The sequence below is a fragment of the Ostrea edulis genome, chromosome 2 (assembly GCF_947568905.1).
Source record: "Ostrea edulis chromosome 2, xbOstEdul1.1, whole genome shotgun sequence".
Classification (NCBI taxonomy): Eukaryota; Metazoa; Mollusca; class Bivalvia; order Ostreida; family Ostreidae; genus Ostrea; species Ostrea edulis.
This window is the reverse complement of record NC_079165.1, coordinates 32,862,819-32,877,657: the sequence shown is the minus strand read 5'-3', so window position 1 is coordinate 32,877,657 and position 14,839 is coordinate 32,862,819. Positions and strand designations below refer to the sequence as shown.

The 14,839-nt window shown below is 34.8% G+C and overlaps 2 long non-coding RNA genes across 3 annotated transcripts; one reads left to right on the top strand and one right to left on the bottom strand.

Moving 5' to 3' along the window:
- Positions 1-3,561: 3,561 nt before the first annotated feature.
- Positions 3,562-8,328, bottom strand: LOC125682236 (uncharacterized). Of its 2 annotated transcripts, XR_008799891.1 has the most exons (3): positions 7,560-8,328; positions 3,923-5,124; positions 3,562-3,824 (listed from the first exon to the last, which is right to left on the bottom strand). It is a non-coding gene; the product is annotated as an uncharacterized LOC125682236 (long non-coding RNA). The 2 variants fall into 2 exon arrangements; XR_007372484.2 differs by lacking the exon at positions 7,560-8,328 and having other exon boundaries at positions 3,923-5,262.
- On the top strand, positions 5,395-6,631 carry LOC130051624 (uncharacterized). Its single transcript, XR_008799893.1, has 2 exons — positions 5,395-6,214; positions 6,310-6,631. It is a non-coding gene; the product is annotated as an uncharacterized LOC130051624 (long non-coding RNA).
- Positions 8,329-14,839: the final 6,511 nt, after the last annotated feature.

Here is a 14,839-nt window from a genome sequence, read left to right as displayed (position 1 = left end):
GAATAACAGGATTTAGTCTGTTGGAATTCCCATGGGCACAAATTGTGCTCCTTTGTTAGCTGACTTTTTATATTCTTATGAAGCAGAGTTTATTCAAAAGCTTCTACATGAAAAGTAAAAATATCCTGCCGTGTCCTTGAACTCGACAATTAGATATATCGACGACGTTTTATCTTTTAACAATAATCATTTTCATTCAAATGTCGATTTAATATATATCTGAACTCAGAATAAAAGACACCACAGAGTCCTCCACATCTGCTTTATACTTAGATATTTTATTGAAAATGAATATTAACGGCAAAGTAACAACTCAACTTTATGACAAACGGGATGATTTCAGCTCCATCGTCAACTTCCCATATTTGTGTAGCAATATTCCATTATCACCTGCATATGATGTTTATATCTTTTAACTGATTCAATACGCAAGAGGTTGTTATACGTATGATGAAAGGTGAAGATAACGAACAGTGATCAATCTCATAACTCCTATAAGCAATACAAAATGGATAGTTGGGCAAACACAGACCCCTGGACACACCAGAGGTGGGATCAGGTGCCTAGGAGGAGTAAGCATCCCCTGTTGACCGGTCACACCCGCCGTGAGCCCTACATCCTGATCAGGTAAAGGGAGTTATCCGTAGTCAAAATCAGTGTGCCAAGAACTGATTCAATACGCAAGAGGTTGTTATACATATGATGAAAGGTGAAAATAACGAACAGTGATCAATCTCATAACTCCTATAAGCAATACAAAATGGATAGTTGGGCAAACACAGACCCCTGGACACACCAGAGGTGGGATCAGGTGCCTAGAAGGAGTAAGCATCCCCTGTTGACCGGTCACACCCGCCGTGAGCCCTACATCCTGATCAGGTAAAGGGAGTTATCCGTAGTCAAAATCAGTGTGCCAAGAACGGCCTAATAATCGGTATGAAACACGTCAGACAGCATTTGACCCAATGATAGGTTGTATTGACGAACGACCATAGAATTTGCGAAATGCTGACTTCAATCGAGACTGTTGAAACCCCTGTTCTATCAACTTGTTTGTCAGTAGCTTGCCTTGATTTAAAATCTGACTATACGCAGAACAAGCTCTTGTGTATCGAATCAGTTGAGAGATATAAACACCATATGCAGGTGATAATGGAGTCAGTTTTTAAAATCGAGGCAGGCTACTGACAAACAAGTTGATGTTGCAGGGGATTCAACAATCTCGTTTAAAATCAGCATTTGGCAAATTCTATGGTCGTTAAAGTGATCCAGTTTGCCCATATAACCTATCATTGGGTCAAATGCTGTCTGGCGTGTTTCATACCGATTGTTTTGGCACGCTGATTTAGACTACGGATTACTTCGTTTACCTGATCAACATATGGGGCTCACGGCGGATGTGACAGGTCGACAGGATGATTACTCCTTATATGCATATGATCCCACCTGGTATATCCAAGGGTCCATGTTTGCCCAACTCTTTTTTATATACCTTATACATGTAGATCACTTTACGTTTTCTTCACGGTTCATTCCAGTGAATACACTTTTTATCCTGTCACCTTCTGCATAACACTCACATATGAAAAGTTGAAGATAACAGTGATCAATCTATTGACTCTTATAAAGAATACAAAATTAAGAGTTGGGTAACCATGGACCCCTAGATATACCAGAGGTGAACCAGGTGCCCAAGAGGAGTAAGCATCTCCTGTCGACCGGTCACACCCGCCGTGATTCTTGTATCTTGATCAAGTAAACGGAGTAATCTGTAGTCGAAATCATTCTGTAAAGAACGGCCTCCCCTGCATATAGTGTTTATGTCTCTTGACTGATTCGGTACGCAAGAGCTTGTTCTATGTATGATCAGTTTTTAAACTGAGGCAGACTAAAGACAAATAAATTGATTTTATAGGGTTGCGACGGTCTCGTTTACAGTTGACATTTTGCAAATTCTATGGTCACTATATTGATCTGATTTACCAATATAACATGTCATTTGGTCCAATGCTGTGTGACATGTTTCATACCAATTGTTAGGCCGTTCGTTACAACTGATTTTGACTACGGATTACTTCGTTTATTTTATCAGGGGATATAGGGCTCATGGTGGGTATGACCGGTCAACAGTGGGTGCTTACCCCCCCCCCCTTCATGGTGGGTATGACCGGTCAACAGTGGGTGCTTACCCCCCCCCCCCCTTCATGGTGGGTATGACCGGTCAACAGTGGGTGCTTACCCCCCACTCGCATCTGATCCCACCTCTGGTTTGTCCAGGGGTCCGTATTTGCTCTACTCTTAATTTTGTATTCTTTGTGGGAATTAAGAAATTGATCACTGTTCATTATTTTCACCTTGTCATTTTAAAGTCTACCTCTTTTTGCGATGGATTGCATTTAAAAACCCCGTCTAGAACCGCGGGACTCTTGTTATAATTCTGATGCATGGGTGAATGTCACTATTTCCTGGAAACAAACCGAACAGGCAATCTTAACATGATACTTTATGAGACACTAAATCTTGCAGAAAAGTCCATTTATAGATATTGTATTCACTTCCCCAACATTTTCCTCCTCGAAATGCTTACACTGCATGTATAGTTGCCTCGAAGACATGGTTATGCTGAATAGGGAATGCTTACTCCCCCTGATCCCACCTCTGGGAGTCTGTGTTTTTCAGAATTTTGTTTGTTATCTTTAACTTTTCGCCATGTATTTGATTTGATTTAACATCTTCATTAGAATTAGTGACAACTGATTTGAGTTCAAAACAGGTTTCAGCTTATGTAGTCCTCTGTCTCAATAATACAATATTTTTCAAAGTACGTTTTCGCTTAGGACAAACTGACTTGATTTCTCCAAGATGCCAAATTACTCTCTGCAACATGTCAGAACTACATGTACATGTGTATCTGTTATACGAAAATATGTGTCAGAATTTCATGAACAGAAACTACAGCCAAGAGACTCGACTCCAATGAACTAACGAAATTTGCACCAATGAATGTTTGTATTTCCAGACGGGTATATCATATTTTTTCTACATGATGGTGTATACATTTGATATATACATGTATATTTAAGCAAAAATGTAAATTGAATGTAGTCATTTTCTTCTTTTTCTGTGACTACACACAATTAGCCCTAGATAAAAAGAATTTCAATTTTGTTGAAATGAAAGACAATAACATTGGAATGAAATTCGAGAACATAAATTGTATAGTTATTTTAAAATGTCTTCAACCACCAAACCAAAAATGGCAGAAGCTGTGTGACAATATCTTTGAAGAGTCATTGTTCTTCAAATCACGACAACCACAGAGAAGCTTCACATTTTAGATAGGAATTATTATTGGGAAAATCGTTAAATACGCTTTTTTCACAAACTTCAAGACTACAGTTTATGTATTTTGGTTGTGTTTTGAATATCATTTTCTACAAATTAATATGGAAATCATCAAACAGTCATATTATTATTCCGAAGGCAGTAACTATGCCATAATGGTATTCTAAAGCTTTACGTAGAAATATGAATAAAAAACACTTTTTGAGCAACACCAACTCAAATTATATCCCTTTATTTGATTATTAGAGCATATGAATACATGGAAATAAGTGTCCACTGTACATATTGTCTTCTTAATATATTGTGTATTTATTGTCATGCCTAATTGACATAAAACCTTTAAAAATGGCAGACGTTGATCCGGTAGCTCTATAGGTCAAACTTTTCAAACCTGCACAACGATGCCAACATCATAATAGGTGGCAACAAGGTAGATTTGAAGATTTCGCCAGAGTTTTTAACCTCTCTGTCTTATTCACCTGCAAATAAAAAAAAACCTTTCAGAACCATGCTTCATCATATGATTGTTAAGATGAAATTGATACAGGGACTGTAAATTAATCCAAACAAACTTTACCTGCAAATTGTTCTTTTGTTATATAATGAAGATGGTGGTGGCAGGTGTTCTGAAAGGAAATGCATTATTTGTTTTGTTTGTATGTTGTTTTCTGTCTCACTCGAGACGTCACCAGCTTCACCAGTTTGTTAGCATAGTGCTCAAAGCCGTACTCTTGAAGGGTCTATTATCGTGCAAACAGCTTCTGTGAAATGGTCATATCCGAAAGACCCGTGATTTTCACTTCCAATGCCGAGCAACTGACGAAGGAACAGTGACTATCTATGTTAAAGGTGTTAAGTCTCACTCGGTGGGGTATCGAAAATGGAACCCAGAACCTTCAGGTTGCAAAGCGAGTCCCCCAAAACACTAGGTTACCTCTCCCAATAAATATAGCTGTTTATTATATTGTTCAAAACTAATGAAGGGGTATATACAATATATACATGTATGAAACACGGTTCTGCAAAGAATGATTGATTTGTAAATTTAAGCACTCGATACGATGAAATATGAATCACAATTTGAAGTATTTACTACAAAAGCAGCCATAGCGCTTTCGATTGCGGATGAATACTATATTTATCAACATGTGTCAGCATAATTAATCAAAGAAATTAACAAATGAGATTTCTTTTAACCAAATTCTATTGGAATCGAAAAAAGTATAAAAGGGTGATAAATAAAAACTAAAAATGAAACGAAAATAAAAATAGCGTGTTTTCATAAATCTCTTCCTGTCATGCGCAGTTTAAAAACAGGACGGGGACTTGTTCAAAGGGCTAAACAAAAATCCTAAAACATTGCTCATGTTCTACACGTGCGAGCTGGTGACGTTTCTCTGAGTGAGCATTTCTTGAATGGATCGTAAAACAACATGCAAAAAATGATTTATTTCAAGTTCGAAAAATCACCAGTAGATATTTTTAAAAATTCAAATTATGTGTCAAAAATAAATTAGATCAATATTAGAGCCAAGCCATTGACACAATTTTGTCACTAGTACAAGTAAATAAAATAAATTCATAAGAATCCTACTTAATCATAAATTATTATTTTAAAAATTATAAAGTACCAAAAATTTGAAAGCATAGTATCATTTCAAAATAGAATATCAAGCACGATTATACTAAAATATATCTTTTAACTAACTCTCCAACTTATCTTTTAAATCCTTCATAATCCATAGATCGGTGCCCTTCTTCGTTGTGCATTTGAGATCCCTGAAAAAAGAGAAGAATAAATGTACTACACATGTAATCTTGACGAGGGTTTATCGAACAAATATTTTTGAAATTTGGAAAAAGTCCAAAAAGCTATGTACAACGGATAATGAAACTTGAATATCGATAAGTATATATCAAGTGTTGAGTACGCAAACAATGACGCGCCTGTATTTGTGTTTGTTATCGCAGTATAGTTTACATACATACAGAGATTAAAACTCAGGTACAAATCATTACATGTATATTGATTTTATCGCTTGTACAAAACACTGGTTTGGACTTCTTCCAACTATTGCCATCCGGTGTTTAAATATTTTATACAAGGCAGTGAAAACAATGACGGATTTCAACATGATTTTAATGGATCCCAAATTTACGACCATGGATATATACACTGATCATGAAGAAGAATCTGAGTATCCACTGGAATTCTGAAAGATAAGTTTTGGTTTGAAAGTTAGTTAGAACAGTTTTATGCGAACTTTCTAAAATTAATAATTATTCATGAAGAAGGATCGTATTTCTCCATTTTATTGACCTATTTTTATTTTTTTTGAAATATGTGAAATAGAGCATTGAAAACGCTCTGCTAATTAATACACTAGCAATTTGTGGTTAATTTAAATGTAACTTTATAACCAGTCCCTGTCCTATTACTGCGCATGACAGGAAGAGCTTTATGAAAGCATGGCTTTATTTATTTATCTTTATCTCAATATTATTTAAACCCATTTTAAATTGTTTTAATTGAAATTAAATCAAATTAAAAAAAGAAATTGCACACTTTCTTCCCTTTATGTTTTGTGAATTACAATTACACATGATGATAAACACATCCATGTACATATTCATCCGCGATCGAAATAACGTACTATTGAAATAAATTATTTGAACTCGTGATTCGGTTTTTTTCTACATTAATTTTATGAAGCATTCAAAACTAATGTAAAGTTAGACAGAGTTTACAATTTGACATCCCTCGATTGGACTCACTTTCTGTTGTGTACCTTCTTCTTCCGTCTCACCTTACTAAAGAAAGCCGCCATCTTCATTATCATTATCATCATGGAAAAGACATATTTGCAAAGTATTGTGTCTAGATTTCATATGAATTCTTTGTACACGTTTCATTTTAACAATCCTATGCTGCTGCATGGTTCTGAAACTTTATTTTATTTGCAGATACCAGACCTCAAACCTTACAAGAAGAAAATGATCAGCTTAAAAATACGGTAAATTGTGTTCTGTGCAAAGAACACACCAGAGCATGCCATTTTCTACCCTGTGGCGATCTATTATATTGCTGGCATTGTGGTGCAAGTTTTGAAAAGTGTAGCTATTGTGGAGCAGAAATACAGGGTCGTCTTCGTGTGCACATGACCAGTTTACCACTTTGAGTCTGTATGTGGAAGGGGGATGACGAAGGACTTGTATGGTCATGAAGATATCTGTAAAATGGACTTTCATGTGGACTGATTGTCAAATAAATGAAATATAAAGTGTGTATTTGCTTTTCTCTAAAAATGGGTTTTGAATTTTATTCTATAAATATTCCTCTAAAGGGTCACGTCAGCAACAAACCCGATCGGATGATTTGTACAGTGGACAGCAATTGTTATTTTTAAAAATAACTTGTTTTCCTTTGATAAGATAATCAAATAGATGGCTGTAAGAATTTCAAATTGATTTAATATTTTTGTTGTCAACGGTCTCTCAATTCTCTTCTTAACGGTTATTTAAAGGGTTAAATTACCCTGGTACTTCTTGAGAAAATTATCATACATGTGTGTACATACATGTACTATGAACTTCTTTTGTGGTATCATCTATACAAACGTTTTGAATCTTGAAAGAAAGATATAGATATTCTAATGAATTAAAATAATTCCTTTTGTAAACCCTCCCTCACTCCAAGGGTCATAGTGAAAAAGAAATGGAATCAACACTGTGACAATATATGTTGTATTCCCTTGTAAAACTTAATATGACTTCACATAATGAAAAGTTAACATTGATTTGGCAATGATAAATTATATAATAGCAGATTATCCAGTAGTTTCCATAGTTGTTTACTCTTATGACAATGGAAAAAACACAGATGTTCAATAGACTTTGTTTCTATAGGCCAAATATTACATTTATTGTTGTTCAATATCTTGCATTTGGATAAATATTTGCTTGTCCCAAGAATTCTGTGGAAAATTTATTCTATCTTCTAACCAAAACAATTTGCTATCTCTAGTACAATTGATTAGTGTATCATATTTTGATTTCCAATTGAAAGTATCATCTAACTCAAGTAGTGTTTTCCATTTTTGCTCATATTTTGCAGCAAAATGGATATTTCCAATAGATATATTATACACCTCTTTCTTATCTTTTAGTAATACCTTTATTCTAGATGGTAGTACAGGTATTTATCAATTACTTACTCCTCCTAGGCACCTGATCCCACCTCTGGTGTGTCCAGGGATCCGTGTTTGCCCGACTATCTATTTTGCATTGCTTGTGGGAGTTATGAGATTGATCACCGTTCGTTATCTTCGCCTTTCATGTAGCTCTTTTTAATCCAAGGGTAGTTGTAAAAGGTAGAGCTATGCCAAATTCTGTTCCCAGTTCATCAATGTTTATGAATGCTCCAAATTCATTAAAAAAGTCTGAAACATAAATGAAACCTTTCTTACATACATGTAGACATTCATGAAATATTGACTTTCTAGCAATCTTAAATTGAGGATCAATCCAAACTTGGCATTGTTGTTGATGTGATGTTTTGCATGAAAGATCAATCCATTCACTATATGCCATCAATGTTTCTTACCAAAACAAGTTATGGCTGTTAATTGAAAGATGTTTTGGATAATCAGATCCAAAGTGAAAAAGATTTACCAATGATCTTTCTGTTGTCACATTATACAGCATACTCAGTATGCCAACCTTCGATTGTAAAACTTCTTAACCAAGATAGTTGATTTATGATTCTAGATGTACCATTTGAAGTCACCCTTCAGAGTATTTCTGTATTAAAAGCGCTCTAGGTATTTTGTAATTTTTTCCATTCCAAATGAATTGAAAGAATATTTTTCTAGTTGATTGGGCCACTGCTTACTTAATAATAATGATGATATATATTTATATATCGCCCTATATGACTACAAATAACTACTTTAAAGCGCTGCACACAATAAAAAAAAGATACATGTTATAAGAGTAGTAAACGGAAATTATAATAGCATTAAGACGGATAATATCAAAACAATGCTAGAAAAACATCAATAATGTGAAGTAAAATTACTAAAATTTAAAACATGATATGCATGTACAATCAAATGATATAAAATACAAAAGTTGAAATAAATATACAATTATACACTTGAAAAAGTCATGTTAAAATTATGGTAAAGAAACCATAAACATTTAACCACCTATAATACTAACAATATGCAAGTTTAAAAACATATGTTTTTTTAATGTTTTTTGAAAGTGTTCAAATTCTGACAACGGCGGCGGGTATCAGGCAGAGAGTTCCAGAGTGTAGCTGCTGCCACATCCAGGCGCCTGTTTCTATATGTGAAGGTTCGACATATAGGTCTAACTAATGTCAGTGAATTTTCAGATCTTAGAGATTAGAGAACGATTTGGTTGGTAAACAGTGATCACCTCCTCCAAGTATTTTGGTGCCATCTTATGAATCACCTTATATGATTTGAGGATAATTTTGTATTGGCTGCGCCTGTCAATAGGAAGCCAATGTAAAGAAATCAGCACTGGGGTTATGTGATCACTTCTCTTGGTTTTGGAAGTGTTATAAGTGAGTCAGCTTAGGTAAAAGAAGCGATTTTATAACAGTTATCTTTCAAAACTGGGTCAATTTTCTTTTATTGCAGTCCTTAATTTCTTTAGTGATTAAGGATAATTTTTGGTCAAAGTTTATTTCTGTGATGTTTGTAAGACTTGAATTGAATCTGACTTCCAATACCGTGAAGTTATCTTTAGTCCAATGTATTCTGTAGTTAGAGCAAAGGAAGGATATCATCACTTCCAGATTTTGATCCAATCCAGGCAACTTTAGTTTTACTACAATTTGGATTTGGCCCTGAATATTTCGAAAATTGGAAAAGAAGATCTAATGTTGAGAAGACTTTTCTCAGTTCCATCTAGAAACATATTTGCACCATCTGCATATTGAAATAAACAGAATTCTCTTTGTATGTGTATGCCTTTGATATTTCTGCTTTGTCTTATCATAATCCCCATTATTTCTACACATGTATTAAATAGGTAAAGAGAAATTGGGTCGCCTTGTCCACAATCATGCCCAATTTTTTAATATCTGAAAACAGTCTATTTTAAATTGCACATAAGTTTGAATCAGTATATAGCGTTTTCACCCATTTCATGATTTGAAAATAAATGATCATGATATTGAATCAAAGGCCTTTTTAAAGTTTGTCTCATTTTAGATTCATGGATAATTTCTACTTAACTTTAGGACAAACGGGATGATTTTAGCTTCTCCATCGTCAACGTCCCATATTTATGTAGCAATATTCAATTATCACCTGCATATGGTGTTTATACCTCTCAACTGATTCGATACGCAAGAGGTTGTTCTGTGTATAGTAAGTTTTTAAATCGAGACAGGCTACTGACAAGCAAGTTGATGGTGCAGGGGTTCAAACAGTCTCAAATTCTATGGTCGCTATAACGATTTAGTTTGCCAATACAACCTATCATTGGGCCAAATGCTGTCTGACGTGTTTCATGCCGATTATTAGACCGTTCTTGGCGCACTGATTTTGACTACGGATGACAGATAACTCCGTTTACCTGACCAAGATATAGGGGTCACGGCGGGTGTGACCGGTCGACAGGGGATACTTACTCCTCCTAGGCACCTGATCCCATCTCTGGTATATCCAGGGGTCCGTGTTTGCCCAACATTACTTACAGGAGTTATGAACACTGTTCGTTATTTTCACCTTTCATCATACATACTTGGGGTAATTTTCGCAATATACTATAGTATCTATTATTAATAAATCCCTTTGGTTTCCATTTATTATTTAGTCCATTACTTGTTTAAGCCTATTTGCAATACATGCAGATATCAGTTTGTAAGATACATTTAAAAGTGATATTGATCTCCAGTTTTTCAAGTTTTTTCTACATTTATTTCTTTTGGTAAAATAGTAATACATGTAATTCCTTGTTTTGAGTTGTGGATACAGTGTAATAGTCAATTCTCGAACCCTGCATTAGCTGACATTAACCAAAATAGGAAGTATCTTTCCAAAACATTTGTAGAATTCTGTTGTGAAGTCATCTAAACCAGGCGATTTATCATTCCTCATATTCTTAATAGCTTCCAAAGCCTTTCCTTCTAATTTTTAAATCATGTCATTATCTATTATGTTTACTGATTTTCTGTCAATAATTTCTTCTAAATTGGTATTATCCAATTCATTATCTTTATAACTGTATGAAAGGTGAAAATAAGGAACGATGATCAATTTCATAACTCCAATAAGCAATACAAAATAGAGCGTTGGGCAAACACAGACCCCCGGACATACCAGAAATGGGATCAGGTGTATAGGAGGAGTAAGCATCCCCTATCGACCGGTCACACCCGCCATGAGCCCTATATCTTGATCAGGAAAACGCAGTCAAAATCAGCATGCCAAGAACCTCATCTATGACGTTACACTGAGCTTTTTGGAATAAAAAAGTACGACATTCAAGTTTGTAAGTATTAATGTTTTGGGGAGATTTATATCATTGGATTATGGAATTTATTGTCAGATTAAAGCTGACATGAATTAATAAATATAGTATAATTCTATATGTCCGCTATATTTCTTTGCTAATCCGTCATATTAGTTGGATATTCTATTGTTATATGTATCAGGGTTCGCATGGTATATAAGGGGACGAGCTTTGCTACGCTTCACTTCATATCAGTGTCTTCGATTTACCTGTGCGGGTAGCTTCGACAGGTAACACGTACATCTCCGATACTAATTTATAGGACATCAAGAAGAAATGAAATCACGTTTTGAAACACCATGCAGTGCTCAAAATTACAATAAACATATCGTACAGTAGTAAATCATTCTAAAAGCTTTGGATAAATAAATATAGAATGCCCTTTCTTTACGTGAATGTGCGTACATTTGCAATAATTTTGTCAAAACTATACAAAAACGCGGAGAAATATTTCATCTATTATCTAGATCTATTGATGAAATGGAATAAGCAAAGGGTATAAAATATATACCATTCACACTTACTTCAAGCAAAATGCAAATACATAAATGCTACTGTACGTATAAAGAAGACATGGTCATGTATGCTCGTCATGAAAAAGCATCGAATGCGGATGACTATTTACCTGGGTCTACTCATAATATCTGTAAAGGACCGAAGATGTACGTGTACACTTGTCGAAAATACTCAAAGTAGTAGTAAAACTCCCTTTATTAGCATAATCCATGAAACAAAACGATACACTCCATTTGTATTCCAACAGTAAACAACATTATCCATTGTACACACTGCGACACACTTAGCCCGCGCCGATTAGCTATCTTCAATCAGGGGAAGTATCAGAGTACAATATTTGCCCTGTATATTGTGCATGAATCCATATAACGTATGATTTACTTGTCAGAGTATTGCAGATTTATAAATCAGGAAATCATTTAGGTACATAAATTGTTTGTGCATAGATAATTTGCATATATAACACTGCACGAGTGTATGGAGAGAGAGAGAGAGAGAGAGAGAGAGAGAGAGAGAGAGATTGAGATTCAAACGATGATCTTATAATAATCGCGCTCTTAGTAAGACAAATGATATCGTTAATTCAATATAAGAGAACAGTAACTCAATATTGCTCTCATTAATTGATAATACAGATTTATTTGATTCATTTAAAGCACGCAATAATTAAAAATGAAACATATCTTTAAATAATGTTATTTTCAATTACTTCATTTTATGCTAATTCGGCGCTCAATAGATTTTATATATCTATGCCATTTTGCTTTATTACATTCTGCGTTGAACTCGACGCAAATTGTAGTAATGCAAAATGTAATAATTGAGTTTATTATATGCGTAGTTATCAAGTACATGGAATTTTTTTTATTTATTTAAACATATGTTATTGAGAAACTCAACAGGATTGGACAACAGGCATAGCCTATGTAGGTCCTCTCCCAAATACAAAGGTCAAGTACAAAGGTACATAGAATCAAGGGGAGGGGACAAGAGTGTCTGTCCCCCATCTTTGATAACAATATCCATTTTGTTGTTATTTTTTTTATGTTTTCCGCCACACTCAACAATTTTTCAGTTATCTGGTGGCGCCCAGTTTCTGTTGGTGGAAGAGAGAAACCAGATACATGTACCTGGGAAGAGACCACCGACCTTCCGAAAGTAAATTGGGAAACTTTCTCACTTACCGGCGCAAGCGGGTTTCGAACCCACGCCGACAGAAGTGAGAGGCCGTTATTTTGTAATGCAAGTAAAAATATATTGGGTGACAACCCCCCCCCCCCAAACTTGACCCCAGCTTGAAAGTTCTGATATAATAGTAGAAGACACACACCACCACCAATTAAGAAAATGAAGATATTATGAGGCACTCATAGTAGAGGACTCTAACCACCCCATCCCACCCCCAACGATGGAAGAAAATGAAGTGTAGGGGGAAATTATAGAGGCAGTCAAAGTAAAAGACTCTTTTTACCCTTCACCCCCACATTAGGACATCGGATAAAACATCTTGGTTTGTTTGGGTTTTTTGTTTTATTTTATTGCTGTTTTCGTTCGTCTTTTTTAATTATTATTTTGAATGGCAAGAAATTTTGAAGAATCCAATTTTCCATTTTTTTTAACTTCCTGCTGTTACCCCCCCCCCTCGAAAAATGACGATACATGTCCGGTTATTACATGTACATTTTGCTTTTCAACACATGCATGCATACTAATTGTATGGTGTAGAATTGCAACCTTTACCAAGTTTTCCTTCATTTACACAGTGTAAGGAATGGTAAACCAAAATCACAGAACAAAATGCATAAAGGCCAAGATAGTTTTAAGCGTAGGAACTTCATTCACGAATACATAAATACATGTATTCAGAAAAATCGCATGCATGCATTGCAGGACTATAGCATATGTGTGTTTTATCGTTTCTGTAACATGCCATAATGATTATTTTCATTTCGTAGATCCGGCTCAATGGATATATTCTGAAAATAGACATACCGCTGTACGTCGAAATTTCATATCCAAATGTATTCAATAAGATGTAAGTATTCATAAATCAGTACAATTCGTGTTGAGGTTTTATTTGATATGATACAGTGTCAATCTACTGTAATGTATTAGTAGGATATGCAAAAGGCAAGAGTATAAACATTTTCTAGTATCGATATCTATATGATCACGAAAAAACATATAATTTGTATCCGGATTCATATGCCGATTTAGATATCAATAAAAACAAAGCTGCATAGTTTGGGGGAGGGGGTTCTAATGATTCTGATGAAATTAAAAGAAGGAACCCCACATTTGCATTCAAACTAGATGTACTTCAAAATGAATTCATTTCTGCTCTGACTGAAAGCATGATTCTAAATTCGGGAACAAATCTTGCATACAAAATAATTAATAGGGGAACACATAAATTCGAGCTCCTTTGGAATTTAATGAAATGCAGATATGCACCTTTCTTTCAGCACGAATTGATATGTTGTTTCAGGCACGTATACAGGGGTTGGGGTGGGCAGGGAGGCTGGTCTGGTCTGCTCTCCCCACTTTTTTGACAATTTACTTTTTTCCGTTATTCTAACATACAAAGTCAGTATTTTCTACATGCACAGTTTAAGCTGATATATATTTTTTAAAATTTGTAATGAATTCAATTATAAGCATCAACTCCTGTAAGTTTATAATATATTGACAATAACAAATTTTTAAATAGCTGGAATTTTTTAATGCTTGTAAGGTTTCCATTATATCAGTGATGAATTTTCTTTCCTTCTGTGAAATGAGATATATTGTACATCGAAGTAGGACAGTCTCAGTCTCTCTCTCTCTCTCTCTCTCTCTCTCTCTCTCCTGTTCAATCAATGAATATGGACATACAGAGACCGTAAATAATTATGTGGTTCCCAAAGAAACAATAAAACTATATTTTCGTTTATACGTTTCCTTTTATATGTGTCTTTGTGTAATCAACTGTTTATTATGGATTGCAAATGTAATACCCGCATTTTTAAACAGATGTATATTTTCGATCATTATTCCCTTATTTGTATATCCAAATTTGTATATGATCATCGATAAATTTTGAATTGAGCACGCAATATTTCCAACCAGATGCTCAGTGTATATGATTAGATTCCCGATTTCTATAAACTGCAAAACCTCGACCAGACAAGCATTCAATACAGGAAAAATTTTCGACTCTGACATCTCCCCTGATTGAAGACACCCTATTTGGCACGGGTGAAGTGTGTCGCAGTCGGTATAATGGAATGACAACGTGTTGTAAAGTTCTAACGAGATACAAATGGAGTTTTATCATTTTGTTTCGTGGATTTATTAGAATAAAGAGAATCTAATCTTTTCGGTAAGTGCACATCTCCGATACCTGTTGAATAGACGTCCGTATTTGATACGCGGTTTTTTGTTTTTT